The sequence below is a fragment of the Marmota monax genome, unplaced genomic scaffold (assembly GCF_021218885.2).
Source record: "Marmota monax isolate L192 unplaced genomic scaffold, Marmota_monax_Labrador192_F-V1.1 WCK01_AAM20220418_F8-fsc00081, whole genome shotgun sequence".
Classification (NCBI taxonomy): domain Eukaryota; kingdom Metazoa; phylum Chordata; class Mammalia; order Rodentia; family Sciuridae; genus Marmota; species Marmota monax.
Window position 1 is genome coordinate 3,888,806 of NW_026695234.1, and position 17,587 is coordinate 3,906,392.

The 17,587-nt window shown below is 49.4% G+C and overlaps 1 long non-coding RNA gene across 3 annotated transcripts; it reads left to right on the forward strand.

Moving 5' to 3' along the window:
* Positions 1–805: 805 nt before the first annotated feature.
* LOC124088795 (uncharacterized) lies at positions 806–15,589 on the forward strand. 3 transcript variants are annotated; one of them, XR_009226189.1, is made up of 6 exons: positions 806–924; positions 3,290–5,559; positions 6,349–6,488; positions 8,556–8,690; positions 13,297–13,497; positions 13,720–15,589. It is a non-coding gene; the product is annotated as an uncharacterized LOC124088795 (long non-coding RNA). The 3 variants fall into 3 exon arrangements; XR_009226187.1 differs by having other exon boundaries at positions 3,290–6,488; XR_009226188.1 differs by lacking the exon at positions 13,297–13,497 and having other exon boundaries at positions 3,290–6,488.
* Positions 15,590–17,587: the final 1,998 nt, after the last annotated feature.

A 17,587-nucleotide genomic window follows, 5' to 3' on the forward strand; every position in this document is an offset into this window, starting at 1 on the left:
TCACACCCTTCTGCCATGATGTTGTTCTGTCTCACCTGGGGCCCAAGAGCAATGGAGTTGGCCAACCATGGACTGAGCCTCTGACACTGTGAGCCAAAATAAACTTTTTCCAAAGTCATCATTGTCAGGTATTTTTGTCACAGGAACACAAAGCTGACCAACACATCAGGGGAACCTCTCTGGAACTGCACCTCGACACATACCTATGGCAAAAACCCAGCACCACCCAGTGCCCAGCCTGGTCACACATATACCTCCTGCCAAGGAAGGCCCTGGGGTAGCAGGACGAACTCAGATCTACGGTCCTAATTTTGTGACCTCAATGTTCATCCTTTTCAGGGTCATCTCTGATGTTCCAGGTTCCCCCACGCTACTGTCAGGGGACCAGTTTTATACTCCAACAAACAGAAACTGCACAGAGACAAGACTGGCTTTCAGAGAAGTAGTCCCCCGCCAGTAATATCTTATTCTGTAGTTACAGACAACACAGACAGAGGTGTATATGGGCCATAAAGGAAAGAGGCAACATGTGACATTTAATTCAAGATTAAAAGAAATCATCAATTGGAGCTGATTGTGCTCATCCAGATGACACCGGAAACAGCTGTATGCCATCTGTCAGGGGGGTACCACCAGCTGGAACAACCGTCCTGAAGAACCAGCTTTGCCTTGCTCCACAGCAGGAAGGAGGGCTGAGGTTGGAGGCCAACCCACAGGACCGAGGAATGATGGGGCAGGGCTGGGGGGAGGAACAGGAAGCCTCACCCCCAGCCCACTTCCTTGGTCTTGTTTATGCTAACAAAAGCGAGTAATGAATTACTGATAAGTGGCCTCTTTTAGAAGGAAATTATTCAAGGGAGCAGGTGAGAGCCTGCAGACATTCATCTTCTCAGCTCTACAAAGCTGGCCGGGAGATGGGGAAAGGTAAGGGAGATGATTCATGGCCCGGGCGCTTCATCCGTCACTCGGGGTGTCCTCGGCAATGGGGAAGCAGGATTGATGGTCCCTGGTCTCAGGTTGGCAGTGTGGTGGGGATCCACAGCCTCCATCTCATTAGCCAGACCAACGAGGCTGAGAATCATTGGGACCTGAGTACCAGGCCCCAGCGTGAAGCTAAGAGCCAGTAGGGCAAGGGGTGGGACAGGGGACAGAGTGACTTTGCCAGAAAATGTCCCCTCCACCACTCCCATACTCCAGGGACAGTTAGATCTTGGCAAGGGGCAGTTCCTGCCTCTGGATAGGTGAAGGATCTTGTTAGAAGACACACCTTCTAAAAGTAGGGGAAAGAGCACTGGTCCCAGTACCAGGCCCAACTCTTTCCCTCCCCTCTCCTGGCTCAGGTTCATGAGATGGGTAGATCAGAAGTTGAAAACCAGTGGAACCAGACCTATTGTCTTTGACCAGCACAGTGTCAATTTTTTAATAAAAACACAAGTAACTAGCTTCCTTGAAAAAACGTCAGAAGATCTCACGATCAGATGGAATTGAGAGCAGCTGCTGCCCCGAGGGGGCACACATTCTCCACTGTGGATCACACCCATCCCCTCGTCTCTCTGTTTTAGTCAGCTTTTTTGCTGCTGTGACCAAAAGACCTGACAAGAACAGTTTTAAAGGAGGAAAAGTTTATTTGGGGCCTCATAGTTTCAGAGAGTCTCAGTCCATAGATGGCTGACTCCACTGCTCTGCAGGACATCATGGTGGAAGGACGTGGAAGAGAAAAGCAGTTCAGGACATGGCCACCAGGAAGGGGCAGGGGAGAGAGAGAGACAGAGAGAGAGAGAGAGAGAGAGAGAGAGACAGAGAGAGAGAGAGAGAGAGAGAGAGAGAGAGAGAGAGAGAGAGACTCCCCTCACCCCAGACAAAATACACACCCAAAGGCACCCCCCACCCCCGCAGGGACCCACCTCCTCCAGCCATACCCTTCCTACCTATAGTTTCCACCCAGTGAATCCATTCAAGTGGATTAATGCACTAATTAGGTTAAGACTCTCATAACCCAATCATTTCACCTCTAAACTCTCTCATTGTCTCACACATGAGCATTGTGGCAGGGGGTGGATACCTCACATCTTAACCATAGAACTGCCAACCCCTTCTTTTGTCCCCTGCTTCAGAGCCTCTCAGTTTCCTCTGTCTCCAGTTTCATCAGCTGCTCCCAGCTCCTGGTGGGCTCTGACTGACCTCATGTAGGTAAAAATAGACAGTGCTTCGCTGGCCGCCTGCACTGTGTGCCCCTTGCCTTGAAGCCCTGGGCTTCCCTTTCCAGAGGTGGAAGCTGCAGAGCTCCACTCAGCACCCACCGTGCACAACCTGAAAGTGCTGGGGAGTTAATGCCCAGTGAGCCAAAACTTTGATCAATGGAAAATGGGAGCTAGTGGAAAAGTCTTCCCTCTTCCTCCCTCCCAGCAGATGCTCCTGAGACATACAGCTTTTTGAAATGGTCTTGCAAGATTGAGCAATCAGTCGCACTTGGCAGCAGCCAGCTCCGTAATGCATCCTCAGAATGACTCTCCCCTCCCTGCCTCACTCTCCTGCCTGGGACTGTGCTCCCTAATGAAGAAGTAGCAGACTTTGCCTTGGGCTCTGCTTTCTGGGGAATCCTGGAACAGTTGGTGTTGGGAGCAACCCTCAAGATGAGATTCTGGAGTAGGACTGGGCACTGGGGTTCTGGCAATAAGAACACTATTGCTCGTGATTAGTTGGGTGGTAACAGCCCTGACATGCAATGGCCTCAGAGTTACTAAAGCTCTCACCTGTATACTCTGGGGAAGAGGTGCAGGTAGAAGGCGAGGCATCGGGACAGACCATGATCATGACATTGATGGGAGACAGAGGCTGCGTGGGGGAGGATTTGTGGACATGAAAAGACTCACCCTTGATTTCAGATCGAGTGTTAGGACTGCACTGTGTTCCCCTGCCTCAAAGCCCTGAGCATCCCAGTGAACCTGGCCTTATGGTGTGTGGGATAGCTACTCAGAGCTCGGCCATGGCAATGGGTGAGAGAAAATGAGTAGAAATGCCAGAGCTTTATCAGCATGGTACTGAGGGGGTGTCAGGAGGCTCAGGGAGGTGGGATTCCAGAGTTGATTTTCTGCATAGTACCTGAACTTACCAGTTGACTCTTATCGTGGGAGGCATCGTGTATCCCCAAGAGATTCACACAGCCTACACCAGTACACGTGAATGGGACCTAAGGTGAAGCAGAGCTTTAGGAGATGCATTCAGGTTTAGATGCAGTCAGCAGGGTGAGCCCTAGTCCAACATGACTGGTGTTCTTCTGAAAAAACAGGAGAGGACACACAGAGACCCCGAGGGAGGATGGCGACATGAAGACAGGAGTAGAGACTGGAGTTATGCTGCTGTGAGCCACAGCTGGAAGAGACAGAGAAGATCCATTCTTCCCTGGAGGCTTCCAAAGGTGGCGGGGTCTCTTTTGCCTTGATTTCAGACTGCCGGCCTGCTGAACTCTGAGAAAGTCGATTTCGATTGTTTAAAGCCAAGCATTTGCGGCACTTTGTTGCAGCAGCCCTAGAAAACAAATGCAAGCCCGGCTCCCGCCAAAGCAATAAGGGGTGCCCTGGTTGGAGGTGGGGGGACACCAGTATCTGAGAAATTTCGTGGTTGTTGTTTTCAGTAAACCAGGGCTGATGGTGGTACGAGGCTCACTAAGATCTGGGACAGGGCAGAATTTGGGTGGCATAAAGGCCATGGGGTGGCATTTATGCATCAGAGGCAAAGTGGACAATAAACCACTGCCTTGACCATCTTTTTTTTTTATTGGTTGCTCAAAACATTACAATGATCTTGACGTATCATATTTCATACATTTAGTTCAAGTGGGTTATGAATTCTTATTTTTACCACGTGTACAGATTGCAGGATCACATTGGTTATACGTCCACGTTTATACATACTTGATGGTGGCCAGTCAGCCATGCTGTGAAAGATGGCCAGCTGGCAAGGGAGTTGCTTAACTCATCTAATAAAGAAACAGTAAGGAGAAAGATAACACCAGACCCTCACCTGGTTTCCAGACGGAGGTCAGATCACACAGCCAGCATCCATTGCTACAAGTTCAGAAGAGGGTCCCCTTTAGGCAGGACCATGAAATGCTACCACAAGTGTATATGATAAACATTCCCCTATCCTTTCAAAGGGACCTCAGGGAGATTCTCACCTCTCTTTCTCTCTCTCTCTCTCTCTCTTTTTTTTTTGGTCCTGGGGATTGAATGCAAGATCCCAGCACTTTTTATTTTGAGACAAGGTCTTCCTAAGTTGCTGAGGTTGGCCTTGAACTTGTGATCCTCCTGACTCTACCTCCCAAGTTTCTGGGATGATCGGCAAGTAACATCACATCTAGCTAGAGACACCCACATTTCTAAGGACATTTAAATATAGGATCTGGTCTACCACTGATGGCTAAGGGACCAGATGGCAAGTGGACTTTTGACCCAAACATGTCCAGTGGGTTCAGGAGTCCGTGGCCTACCCTGTGGTTATTTCCCCAGTCCCTGAATGTGTTGAGATAGAAATATGGAGGAGCCAGAAGAACCCTCCCTTTTGGCTCCACAACCTGTGAATGAAGGGTTATTAGTGTTGAATGGGCCAAGTGGAAGGCCCTGAAACTACCCTCCAGCTCAGACAAGATAATAAATGGGAGGAATTATTGGCACATTCTGAAAGAAATTGTAGAGATTAGTGCCACCATTACAAACTTAGAGGATATAAAGTGGGTGTCCCCTCCATGTCCTTGCTCAGCTCACCATTCTAGCCTGCTAACTCCAGGATGGTGATGGCACATGACCAGGGATGAACATCCACTAAACCAGGTGGCATCCCTGGCTGCAGCTTCCCTGCCAGATGTGGTCATTCGAGAAGAGCAGGTCAAACAGCCTCCAGCATCTGTAGGAGGCAACTGATCAAGCAAATGCTCTTTTCCTCCTCCACAGGAAGGATCAAAAGCGGTCATCTTGGCTGCTCCCACATGGTGGGACCCACTTGCTGTCTCACTCCAGGGCTACGCTCATTCTCTTGTCCTCCCTTTGCAGTCCAAAGGGACCTCAACACACCGCATGGCATGGGTTCCCTATATTGACATGCAAATCGCTCCTGGGAGCACAAGATGGAAAACATTGAATTTTCTAGTAAGACTTGGGTGACCAAGTGGGAGGTAATCCCACAGAGACCTGGAGACTGCCATGTTGGTGATGTTTTTAGGGGTCTAGTGATCTGGGACATTGTAGGACACACCTCAAAGGTAAAGGACAAATTGTGGCATTGTGTACTTTCTCCCAGTAAGAGAGAGGCACATGCTCAGTGGGGTTTTTGAGGCAGTATATGGCGCATTTGACCTATCTGTGGTGTGACTAGAAATACTACTTGCTTACAGTGGGACCTAAATCAAAAGAGGGACTCTGCAGGGAGTGTAGTCCCTGGTGGAGGCTGCCCTGGTGCTGGGATTGTGTGTTGCAGCAGATCCGAGTCTGGGAGTTCATGTGGTAGATAAAGATGCTGTGAGAAGTCTTCGAAAAATCACAGACAAGGAAGCCTTGAGCAGAGGTGAGTGGATGGACAAGGAAGTGGGCACAAAAAGCATGCGCATCTCTCGTCTTCCATTAAACTCCAGAAGCATCCACGGCAGAAGAGGTTCGCATCCATCCGGTAGAAATGAAGGTTCACTCTGGGAAGGTCCACCTGCCTTTCTCGCCGACCAGCAGAGTGCAGGGGCAGAGGGGCTGTGGTGGCTGGGCTGGAGGCTGTGCATCTCACCAAGACCCATCTTGCAATGGCCACAGCTGAATACTCAGAGTCAGCAGCAGAGGGTGACATGGAACCTCAATATGACACCATTCTTTAAGGAGACAAGCTAGTCACTGGTGGCATATTGATTGCTTTAGACCCTTAGCTCTGGAAGGGCAGCAATTCATCCTTACTAGGATGGACTGTCCTCTGGACATAGATCTGCCTGCCTTGTCCACAGAGCCTCCACCATACCAGATTCTGAGAGTGGACAAAATACCTGATTTCCTGGCATGATGCACCATATAACATTATCTCAAAGGTGTACCAATAGGCACATGGTCCCGGGACGCACTTGTCTCATCACACACCCCAACACCCAGAATCAGCCAGCCCAAGACAATGGTGTCATCTCCTATTAAGGTGAAGTGCTAACTCAGGGACAGCACCCTGTTCTGAGGGTATGAGCTGAAATAGTGAACCTTATGTGATGCTCTGCCCTCTGTGACTAGGACACACAGAACCCGGAATGAAGGGGTACAAGTGGGATCTGCCGTGTCATCATCATTCCTACTGACCCACTTGAGAAATCTGTGCCTCTTTTCCCAGTAAACACAGGCTCTGCCAGGTTAGAGTGGCTCGATTCCCAGGTGATGAATGCTTCTGCCAGAGGACAAAGTGAAGTTACTACTGAACTAGTCACAACAACTACCTAGACACTGTGGGATCTTCCTTGGGTGGACCATCAGGTAAAGAAGTGTTACCACAATGGCCGACTTAATTGCCTGACCACGGGGTGAGAAACCAGGGCTGTTGCTGCAGCACGATGGGGGTGGGGTGGGGGGTGGGTTTGTGTGGAATCAGAAGATGCTCCAGGGCATCTCTTGGTACCTCTGTGATAATGGTGACCACGACTCCTCAAAAGCAAGGCCATTAAAGTACCTGGACTGCTCAGGGATGAAGGGCCAGGTCCCATAGGCTGGCCTGGTGGGGGAAACCTCTGTGGGAGAGTGGAGAAAGAAGACAATGATGACAAATTGCAGCCTTCCAACTCTTCAAGAATGGAACCTGTTTCACTCTCCTCTGGTCTTAAGTCTCTGAAATTATATATGGCTATTATCTTGAAGGGGACTCTGACTGACTATATCTGTATCTGACCCTTCAGAAAAGAGAAGTTCTCACACAAAGGAGGCCTCACTTTGTATTTTGAATGCTGCAAGTGATGGAGAGTCAGGGTGGGTGCTAGTGCTGGGGTGGGGTGTCCCCGTCTTCTCTCAGCCTTGCTTCCGGCCCCTTGGCCTGCCCCACCTCTCTCAGTGAGCATCTCTGCATGGAGGCCAGGCCTCGAATCCAGATTGTTGTTGCTGCCTACCTCTTGCTTGTTGACACTGTGACAGGGGTGCCGAGGAACATGTTTTGACTCTCATAGCTTAGGATCTGGAAGTAAAATCAAGTTATTGTTTAGTGGGGACAACCTTTGACACATGGTACATGGAACATATTTTTCTCCTTCTCTTCCTAACAGTTTTTGCAACTTTTTTTTGGGTGGGGGGGCTGTTCCACAAGATCAAGCAATAAGTGGACCTTAGTGGTGGCCAGTTTGATTTAAAAAAAAATGAAAAGAAAGGAAAATCCTTTTATTGCCTCTGGTCCTTCCCCACCTCTCTCCCCTCCCCTGCTGCTCTGGCACCCCTGATCATGATGCATAAGCCTCTGCTCACCCTCTGGAGAACAGTTTCCAATGTTCAAGGTGGGTTCAGTTGTCATCAATCATCTGTATCCCATATTGCTCATTGGCATCACCTTCCTGGTCCTTGTGGCATCTGAGATTGGGCCCCTGCATGCGCTGATCTCAGCTCCTCTGATCAATTAATTTTGGGGTGTAAGTTTCCAAGAATCAAGAGTACAGAGTCTTCTGCAAATTCATTGGCCAAATGCTTCTGTTCCCTGGACACTGGTCTCCTGTCTTGAGCACTAGAGGATGAAGTCATGGGATTTCAGTTAGTTCTGAATTGCATTTTTAAGGAGGCTCCTCTAGGTATTCCTAGAATTCATCTACCTCCAAATGGGAAGCTCCTTCCTACCTAGAGATAATCTGAGAAAAGAAGGGGCCAAAAGGAAGCAGATGATAGAGATTTGAGAGGAGCTGGGGGATGGGTGCTGACTTCAAAGAGCTTGTGCCACCAACAACTTGGATGAGCTCTAGGAAATCTGCTCTAAGAAATAAAAGCCAGGCCTCTAGAGCACTTCTGGAATCTCAGCATGGGGTGGGGAATCCAGCTCTGAAAGCCAGCCTATATGTTTGGACAGCCTTCAGAGAGAAAGGGAAGCAGGCCACCAACCTTCCTCAAAGGGAGGCTGTGCCCCCAACACCAGCAGCCTCTGACGGCTCCAGCCCAAATCAAGCATTTGATCAGCACATGCTGTCCCTCAAGACCTTGGGGACAGGGAGGAGAGACTAGAAACACAGATCTAGATGTGATTTATGCTAAGCTTGAACTTTCAGAGTATTTGTAGGCAACAAAACCAAAATGAGGCAAGGTGTGGTCATCAGAAGAGTGGTACCTAAAGTGGGGTGACAGGGACAGGAAGCATTTGCCAGAGGAGGTGGGCTGGGCTATTGGACAGTCAGAGCTTTCATCCAAAATGTGAAAATCAAAAAACATTTGTTGATCATCTATGATGTATGAGGTAGTGCTTTAGGCTCTCGGGGGAAGAGAGAAAATAGACAGATTGACCTGCTCTCCAGGGCCTTCCAGCAGGGGGTCAGAACCAACCATGAAGAGCTACGGCACTGATCAGTGTTTCAATAGCAGGACAAACAACTGATGGACCCAGGCACACGCAGGAGGAAGGGGTCCGGCCCTCTCAGAGAAAGGCATTCCCACTGGGATCTGAGAGAGAAATCTCCTTCCAACAGGTGAAAATGGAGCAGAAAAGGAGCTGGAGAGGTACGTAGTCCGGACAGAGGCTGGAAAGCACAGCGTGGGTTTGAAAAGCGTCGAGTGACCTATCCAGTTTTTGGTCACACCACCAAGCAAGGGAGGGGGAAGGAGGGCTGCCAGGAGTCCTTGGGAGGGGACGATACTGCATGAAGGCCTGAGGTGAGGAGCCTGTTTATAGAATCAGATGTCACAAAAGGCACATGGCAGTGCCCAGCAGTTATGGAAAATAATGGGATGGGCCAGAGAATACAGGAACTTTTATGTCCCATTCAGGTTTGGGGACTTTATCCTTCAGGCAGAGGAGTCACTGAAGAGCTTTGGCAGGGGAGTTACATGTCGAGAATAGAAAGTTTCGAAGAGGTATAAATTTGGATTTGTCGCCATATAGATTGCATATGAAGCCAGTTTAAGGCCACAGTATTACCAAGGGGCTGTGGGGTGGGGGGGGGGAGTAGGAGATGCTCACAGGCCAAGCCCTGGGAGCTCTGATGTCAGGTGTTGAGATGAAGAGAACCCAGCACAGGAGACAGCAGAAGGAAGCGGTGGGTGAAGAAGCCAGGAGCCTCAGGGCCCTGGTATCCTGTGAGCAGAGAGCCATCAGTACCGCCCAGTGCTGCTGCTGGGACAAGCAAGGTGAGAACTGAGGTCCCCGCTGAGTTCCTGCCATGGAAGACGGCGATGGCCTGGACCAGAGCTGTGGGGATGAGACCCTCCCTGCACAGAGTGAGGGTGACAGCTCTTTTAAGGAGGGTTACTGTAAGGAGCTGGAGAAGGAAGTGAGCCTAGAAGGTTCTAGTCTCCTCTTTCCTTTCAAATAGAAGGAATAAACTGGATGCAGTGACACACGCCTCTGATCTCAGCTACTGGGGTGGTTGAGGCAGGAGGATCCGTGTTCAAGGCCAGCCTAAACAATTCAGTGACACCCTGTCTCAAAAAGTTTTTAAAAGTCTGGAGAGAGAGCTCACTGATAGAGCGCTTGCCAAGGCGTGCCACGCCCTGGGCTCAATCCCCAGCTCCAAGAACAAACCAAGGAAAGATAGACACAATAACAGCAAGTGTGCGTGCTGGGGCGGGGGTGAGGGACTGGAGGAGTGGGGGAGGTGGAGGCAGGGGATTGGGGGGTGGGGTGTGATGGTGACAGTAAGGGCAGGGATAGAGCAGGAGGAGGACCTGCTGCAGGAGGCCTGGTTCAGGGCTGACCTTGGCCTGGAGCGCTGACAGTCCATCCACAGAGTAAGGGAAAGATAGAGGAGTGGAAAACAGATGTGGGGGTGGGGGTGGGGGCAGACCTGGGAGTTTATGGAAGTTTGTCCTTGATTGTTCCCATTTTTTCAGTGACTACAAAGCAAGGTTATCAGTGGAGACGGGGGGAAGGGGAGGTATTGGAGTTTAAGGAGAGAGGGGAAAAGGATGACCACTGGTCTGGGAGAGCAGGAGAATGAATGGACCAGGGAGATGGTGGATGATTCCAGCCAGCAGCCAGCACCCACCCGAGTCTGGGACGTATGCATTTAAAATTAGACAGTCCACATACTTTGAGTATCCTTCTCCAGCGTCACTCTGCTCACCAATGTGCAGCCATGATCGAAGGGAATGGGATGGAGATTTTTCTAGGTGACCAGGAAGTGAGAGAGGCATAAGAAATTTGAGGACATTTACCATGGATTGATCATGACCATGGATCAGGGAATGGCATCTGGGGTAGATGTGCTGGGATATGAGGAAAGATATGTGACAAAGTGATCGGATCAACAAATCGTAGATCCAGTGGGGCCAGGAGGTGACACCCGAGGGATGGAATTAAAGGGACTGGATGTCTGGTCTTGAGACAGGGATTACCGAATGATGAAAACTGCTGATGACAACACGGTCTGGGCCAAGACCACAGATGTGTGGCAGGGGGAGGGTAAAGACAGCTCATCAGAGGAGAGGAAAAGACGCAGAGAGGCCAGGCCCCGGGAGAATCCCACTAATTATGCTGCAGAGGATGGAGACCAACAGCCTAAATGTGCCAGGAAGAACAGGGAGGGCCCAGGTTGTAGAGGGCTGCAGCAGCAGGAGGGGCAGGGGGCCTTGAACTTGAGATGCAAATCTGGGTGTCTGTCAGGGGGAGGGATGGATACTGCAGGAAACTGAGCAGTGAGAAGCCAGAAGGATGCCCAGTCCACCTCCAGGCCCAGAAATGATGGAGTGTAGCCCCCATGTGAGAGGCTGCGGGGGCACAGAGTAGATGGATCTCCAAGCGGGAGGTGCAGGGAGAGGCTGAGGGAGGCTGCTGAGGCTGAGGCCAGGGCACGGGCTGCCTCCAAGCCTGCGAGCAGCCCCTCAAAGCCTCTCTTTGGCCAGTGCTGGAGGAACCTCAGAGATAGTCATCTCGAGGCACTGAGGTGTTCAGACTGCGGCAGATCAGAGTTTGCTAATATCGCAGTAACACAGCCCTGGGGATGAGTCTTTCATCTGCAGAGCCACCGAGGCAGCTTATCTGTGCAATACATCGCCCCTGTACAAGGGACACTTGGACGCCAAGTGCCTCCAGGATGGAAATTAAAGAGGAAAAGAGTTGGGGGTGGGGGGGCAGAGACGTTAAAAAAAAAGTCAGTATCAGGGTTTATTTTTAGGTCTACTGAAGTAGAAAATAAGTACTTGGACTGTGAAAATTTGATCGTAAGGCAAACCCCTGCCCTCGGGGAAAGGCCGGGGTCCTGGGCTGCCGAAGTCTGCCATTCGTTACTTTTGATTTACTGCAGCACAGACAAGAGGCCCTCACATGATACATTGCTTGTATATTCTTCTATCGATTCCCAAGACTTCGTTTTCTAAACTTCCCATCCATCAGCCGCATCTGTGTCTGCTCTCCCCCAGAGATGAAATAGGGCATGGGTCACCCCATCTTGCAAAATGTGGCAAGTTTTATGAGGCCGGAAGATTTGAAACAGGAACTTGATTTATGCTTGCTTCTGCCAACAGGTGAGGTCAGATGTCTTACAGTGCAGTTGAAAGGTAGGGCACAGGGGTGAGTGTGACTACTGAGAAAGGACATCAGTTCCCCCCTATAGCCTAAACAAACACAGCCCAGGAAGATCGAGGTAGTATTGTTAGGGAGGAGGCATGTACTCAGTGGTTGTTGTCCCCTGTGGAGACCTTCCTGGATCTTGCTACTATAAACACTTTGGGAGCTGAATAACCGGCACGAACACTGCCCACATTCACCATCCGCTTCCACCCCACAACAGAAGGGCCCGGATGGCTACGCTGCGGCTGGCCCGTGGGCCTGGAGAAAAGAGAACTTGCTCCCCACTGGCTGCCGCAAGAGGTTATGGTGCCCCCACCGGAAGACATGTTGTTCTATGCATATAAGGAAACTCGGGTACCCACGTAGCACCTTAATTCCTCTTCTCCTGCCAATATTCTCAGAATGGAAAAAGCAAGCATCTGTGATGCTACATCCACCCCCATCCAGCCCCCAACCCTCCATTTATAAAAAAATATTCTTTCAGTTTTCACAAAGCAGATTTCCATATCTGGGGGGCTGGGATGGAGGAAAAGCTATTCATTGTCTCCTCTGAGACTAGACTGCAAAGGGAGGAGGACAGGGCTGAAGGCTGCCTGGGCCTGGGGAGAGTGGAAGGCCTACCTTCCAGGATCTGCAACTGATCTGAGGATCCCAACCAAGCTCAGTATCTCTTAGTGGCACAGGAACTGAGCAAGGCATCAGGATCCAGAGTCTATGTCTGCATGCCTCAGTTTCCCTCAGAGAAGAATGTCTCCACCTCTCTTAGGTATTGTTAGACATTCTGAGAGTCTCAGATGGAACAACATTACAAATAAAGGAATTATCAATGTGATTGATGGTTTAAATTGAGCCTTGGGACCTCTGCTGTTTGGAGGATGGATCAATAGCAATAACAACAATAAGTAGAGAATAACTCAGGAGAGAATTTATAAAGGACCCCTTGGCAGCGGGACCAGATCATTCAAAGGCAGGAAGAACGTTCCTGCACTGCCAACAAGGGCTCAGCCACCAGGCTTGCTCTGGGGAATGGCCCCCATACTGCTTGGCCAGACTGTACAGGGGCCATTGCTGCTCCAGATGGCATTCCAAAGGGAAACGGTCTATGTAGGAGGTAGGATGGGAAATGAGGAAATATGGTGAGCGAAAGAAGTTCCCCAGAGGTTGTGCATGGTGCCAACAAGCATGCCATCCAGGCTCCCTCAAGCTCTTCACCCATGGGCAGCACACCAGAGGTGAGGGGAGAAGCTGGCCCCAGCAGGAGATGGACCAGCTCCGGCCAGAGACCAGCCCTGGCAGCTTCCAAGAGAGAGCAGCTGTGCAGGTGAGGGCACAGGATCTGGAATTCCAGGACCTGGTCTGAAGTTTTGGCTCTGGCATGTTGTATCTGGTGATAACCCACCTGACCTCCCAGAGCCTTGGGCTTTTTGTCTGCAAAGCGGAGACAGGGACAGCTCTTTAACTAGTTGCGTTGGGATGCCGGCCGAGAAATGAGAGGAGCATTCTACAGAATGTTCAGAGCGTTTATTAGAGAGTCACCCACATGGGATGACGGCAGGATCCCAGGAATGCCTCCCTAAGATATTTTTTGCCACCCTCCAGCTACCATAGGACCAGCATGGCCACACTCCCTGAGGAGGAGCTGGAGCTAGCGGCTGGCCGGTGGAGAGGTGGATCGAACTCTCACCTGCCACTGCCCTGCAGATTCACGGGACTGGAGCAGCTTTTATCCTGGGGGTTGTTTGCCTCTGGTTTTCCTGCTGAGCTGTAAACCCTGTCTGCTGGGGATGCGCCCAGTCCCTGGTACGTGTCTAGTACTCTCAGGGACTCATCACTCAGTACTGATCTGTTGGTCAAACGCTTGTCTTCCAGGAGAGGGGTATTGTTAAATAGCTTGGTACAAGGTGCCTCAAGGAGGATGAGAAAAAGCTTTTTAAAAGGGCACAAAAAAGCCCCCAAAAGGAATCCAGTGGGGCTGAGGCCTAATTCTAGATACTTAAAGTTTTTTTTTTTTTTTTTAAGCAGGATGCTAACCGCAAGTTCTCAAATCCCAAGCCACAGACCTGACCCTCATCTGATGAAACAATCAGCAGTGCTAAAGGCCTTATTGATAAACTTTTCCTCCAAGTCCAAGAATCACAGAGATCAACTGAGGGAAGTGCCCCTGGCAGAGGAGCCGGGATGAATGTGGACTTGGGTCACATCAGAATCTGCCTTTTATTATGCTGCTAACTGGAGTGGCTTCACACGCGATCATTGGATGTCTTGCCAAGTGGGACACTGTTGCATGCAAACACGCTTGCACACACACGCTCCCATGTGCACACACACACGCAGATACGTAAGGAGGCCCAGAGATACACATGCAGCAGATGCAACAGTATTTCACACAGAGAGACTTCTGGATCTCCAGGCCAGCTGGGAATTTCAGTCCCAATAATAGATGACTGTCCCTGCCCTAACCAGAAATCAGTTATTTCAACCTCCAACCCAGAATATAAAAACGTTTTCTAATTTCCTGAGTTGACACACAGCCTCTTGTGCCTCTCCAAAGTTGGGAAACCTAGTGCGTCACTGGGAACCCCATGTGATCATTGTTATTAATGACAATAATAGCTATAGATTTTTGAGTCTAGCTCTGTGCCTCGTACTATGCTAGTAGTAGACTATCTCAAATAATCCAGCAAGGGGGAAACTCTTATCTCCATTTTACAGAAGCTTATCCTGTGTTTTAGAGAAACTAACCTGCTCCTGCATTTAGCACGAGGCGGAACTGGGATTTGAGCCTGGAACTCTTACTCCACCACCCTGGCTCTTGCTAAGTCCTATTAGCTTGTATAGGACACGCTTCCTTCTCTGTTCTTCTGTAAGTTCTGCTGATTGATCCCTGACTGTAGGTCTGGAGTCTTGCAGAGGTCTCTTCCTGTCCTCTTGTCCCTATCCTTTGATGCCCCCTGGAAGTCCTTTTTCAAATACAGGTCCCCAAGGAATTCCCCAGAGATAGTTCCTTCCTCGGTTCAACGCTGTACTTCAAGTGTGCCATTGGGTTTTTGAGAAGCCACATCCCATCACTGCCTGTTTTAAAAAACTACAGTTTTTTTTATTTGATTTTAGTTAGCCCATTTTTTAACATAAACTGCTGTAAGCTACTTCTGTAGCTGAGATTTAAAAATATGTTTTCAGCTTATTATGCCAGCTACTTATAAGATTGTTTTGAAGTTCTAGTTTGTCAGCCAGTACATGAGCTAGGCTTGCAGCTTCCAGACAAACTGGCTGAGCAGGTTTTCTGTGCCCAGCCAATGATCAAAACCAGGCCAAGGGTCAAGGTTGACTCTGTTCCATCTGCTAGAGACCACCTATCGGTGACACTGATCTGTGAAGCATGACTCTGGTTCCAATGTCAAATACTGGGTTTCACTGTGAATTTGGACTAAAACTAGATTGATGCCAGGGGTCCCTTCTGAAGAATTAGAGGGCAAAGTTCAATTGCAAGCCAGGAAAAAAGGGTAAGGTCAGGGGAGAAATACTGAAGCTGGGAACCTTGTGCCTTGCCAGAAGGCGAGAGAGGCCGAAGACAAACCCAGGTGTTGGCATTCAGTCTGCAAACACCAGCAGCTTAAGGAGAATATACCAACGAGGGAGTTCAAGACAAGCACCCAGCTTAGGAATAGGCAGCTTAAAGAGGCATTTCAGGCAATGTCCAAACAAATTCCAGAAGGCTGAATCCTGATGGTGTGGGGCTTCTTTTAAAGGTGCAGACTCCCACCCTTTCTGAGCATGTACTCAGCTATCTTAAAGGTACCATGGGCTCATTCCAAATGGCTTCTGATCAACTTTAGATCTGCCGGTATGATTCTATCAGATGACATTATTTATCTCTGGTTTCTTCATTTTGTTCACAAGGATATCTTGAAAATTGTAGTCAATTAACTTTCTGAAATTGAAATACATCATATCTAGGGCATTCCCTTTGAATTGGTTAGGGTTTTTTTTTTTTTTTCCTTGCAGGTCATAAAAATCCAAATTAAACTTGGTTAAACAACAAGGAAATTGATGGTCTCACAAAATGAGAGGCCCAGAAATAGATGCACCTTCGAGGTTGGTCAATTCAGTAGATGAACAATGTTTTCAGAGACTCAGTTTCTGTCCTCTCATTAGGATCCATGGTAGGAGCTTAATTTTAAATCTGGCTCCCTCAGGCTCATCAGGTGACTGCCAGAGTAATTGGGATAACATACTTCTTTGTTCCCATGCACAGTGCGGGAGACTGGATTCTCTTTCTCCAAAGCCTCAAGCAAGGTTTTCCTCTTGTTGCATTGGTTCAATTCTCTCAGACCTGCCCCCAAACTGAACCAATCTTCAGGGGGACCAGAGTGAAATGTACTGGGAAATATTCACTGCACTCCTGATTCTTTGGTCCAGCTTTGCTCTCAGTAAAATAAATGAGCTCATTTGGACTTGACTCATGCTTAGTGAACCCATGCTGATTCCTGGTGCTCACTATTCCTCTCAGTAACCACAGCCATCTATTTGATAACCCTGCCGTGGCTTTACGGAGGATGACAGCTGGGGTATTATTTTTCCTCATTTTTGAAGTTGGGCACAACCTTGACCTCTCCAATTTCCAGATTCTTTAGAGCAGTGGTTTGCAAATGTCAGTGTGAGGAGGAAGCCTGTGGAACTCGCTAGGAATAGACAAATGGCAGGAGAGCCTAATGGTTACAAACATGGGGTCTAGAGCCAGATTGGATCCTCATGTTCAAGTCCCATCTCTTGCTTTTGCTGTAACTTGGCTCAATCAACCTCTCCGGACCTCAGCTTTATTATCACTAAAACAGCAGCAACTGAGCATCCCTAATCTAAAATCTGAAACTTTTTGACCATGATGGTTCACTTCAGATTTTGAATTTGAGGCTTAGAGATGCCATACTGGTAAAGTTTGTGCCAATATTGCCAAATCCCAAAAAACCAGACGTTGGAAACCAGACATTTCAGATAAGGAATAATCCACCTGTGTAGTCTCCCACGTAGGATTGTTCTGAAGATGTCTGTGTTGCTTAGAACATTGCCTGGCAGTGGTGGGCACGTAGTTGCTAAGTACATAGAAGACTCCTGCTCCCCACCCACAGAATCTGACATTATAAATTGGCTGGGAAGTTGGGAAGTCTGTGGGCAGGAATCTGTGCTCTTGCCAAGCAACTCTAGGTGGGTTGACACCCCCGAGCACCCACCAAGCAGTGACTAATGGTGCACCCACTGCGTCCACCTTCCTGTGCAAAGCTCTTCTCAAGCTCGACATGCACTTTGGCCAGGGCATAAAAATCTCCAAAAGTCCAAGTACAATCTGGCTCCTGCCTCATCTTATTTGGACTTTGTTTTTCTCAGCTGTTTTTCTCCTTCCTCCAGATTTGGAAGTGGTTTCCCTGATAGAACTTAGCAGAGGGGAGCACTGTCAACATGACAAGGTCCAGTGAAGAGTGGGCTCTCCTCATCCCTATTCCTCTTGCTTTGAAAGTCTCAGGTGTGTCCACTCCATTGTCCCTGGTACTCCAGCCCACTGTGGTACCCTTCCTGCAGGCCTGTGTCAGACTCGTGCTCATCTGGATGAGGACCTCCCTGCCCTGCCCCTTCCGTCTGAGCCCCCACAGAGCTCCTAGGGCACCACGGTGTGTTCCTTTGACACTGTCCTCATGGTCCTTGGCAGTTTCAGTGGTGATGACAACATCAGCATTTCCTGTCTGAGAGCCCCTTGGCCCTCCTGAGTGTCATCTGTTTTAGAGCACCTGCCCCGGGGTTGCCACAGCCTTTTCTCTGCACCTGGGCAATTCTGTTTTCTGACACTCCGTGGTTCGCTCTGGCCATGCACAACTTTCCCTCCTTTGTCTCTTAGGAA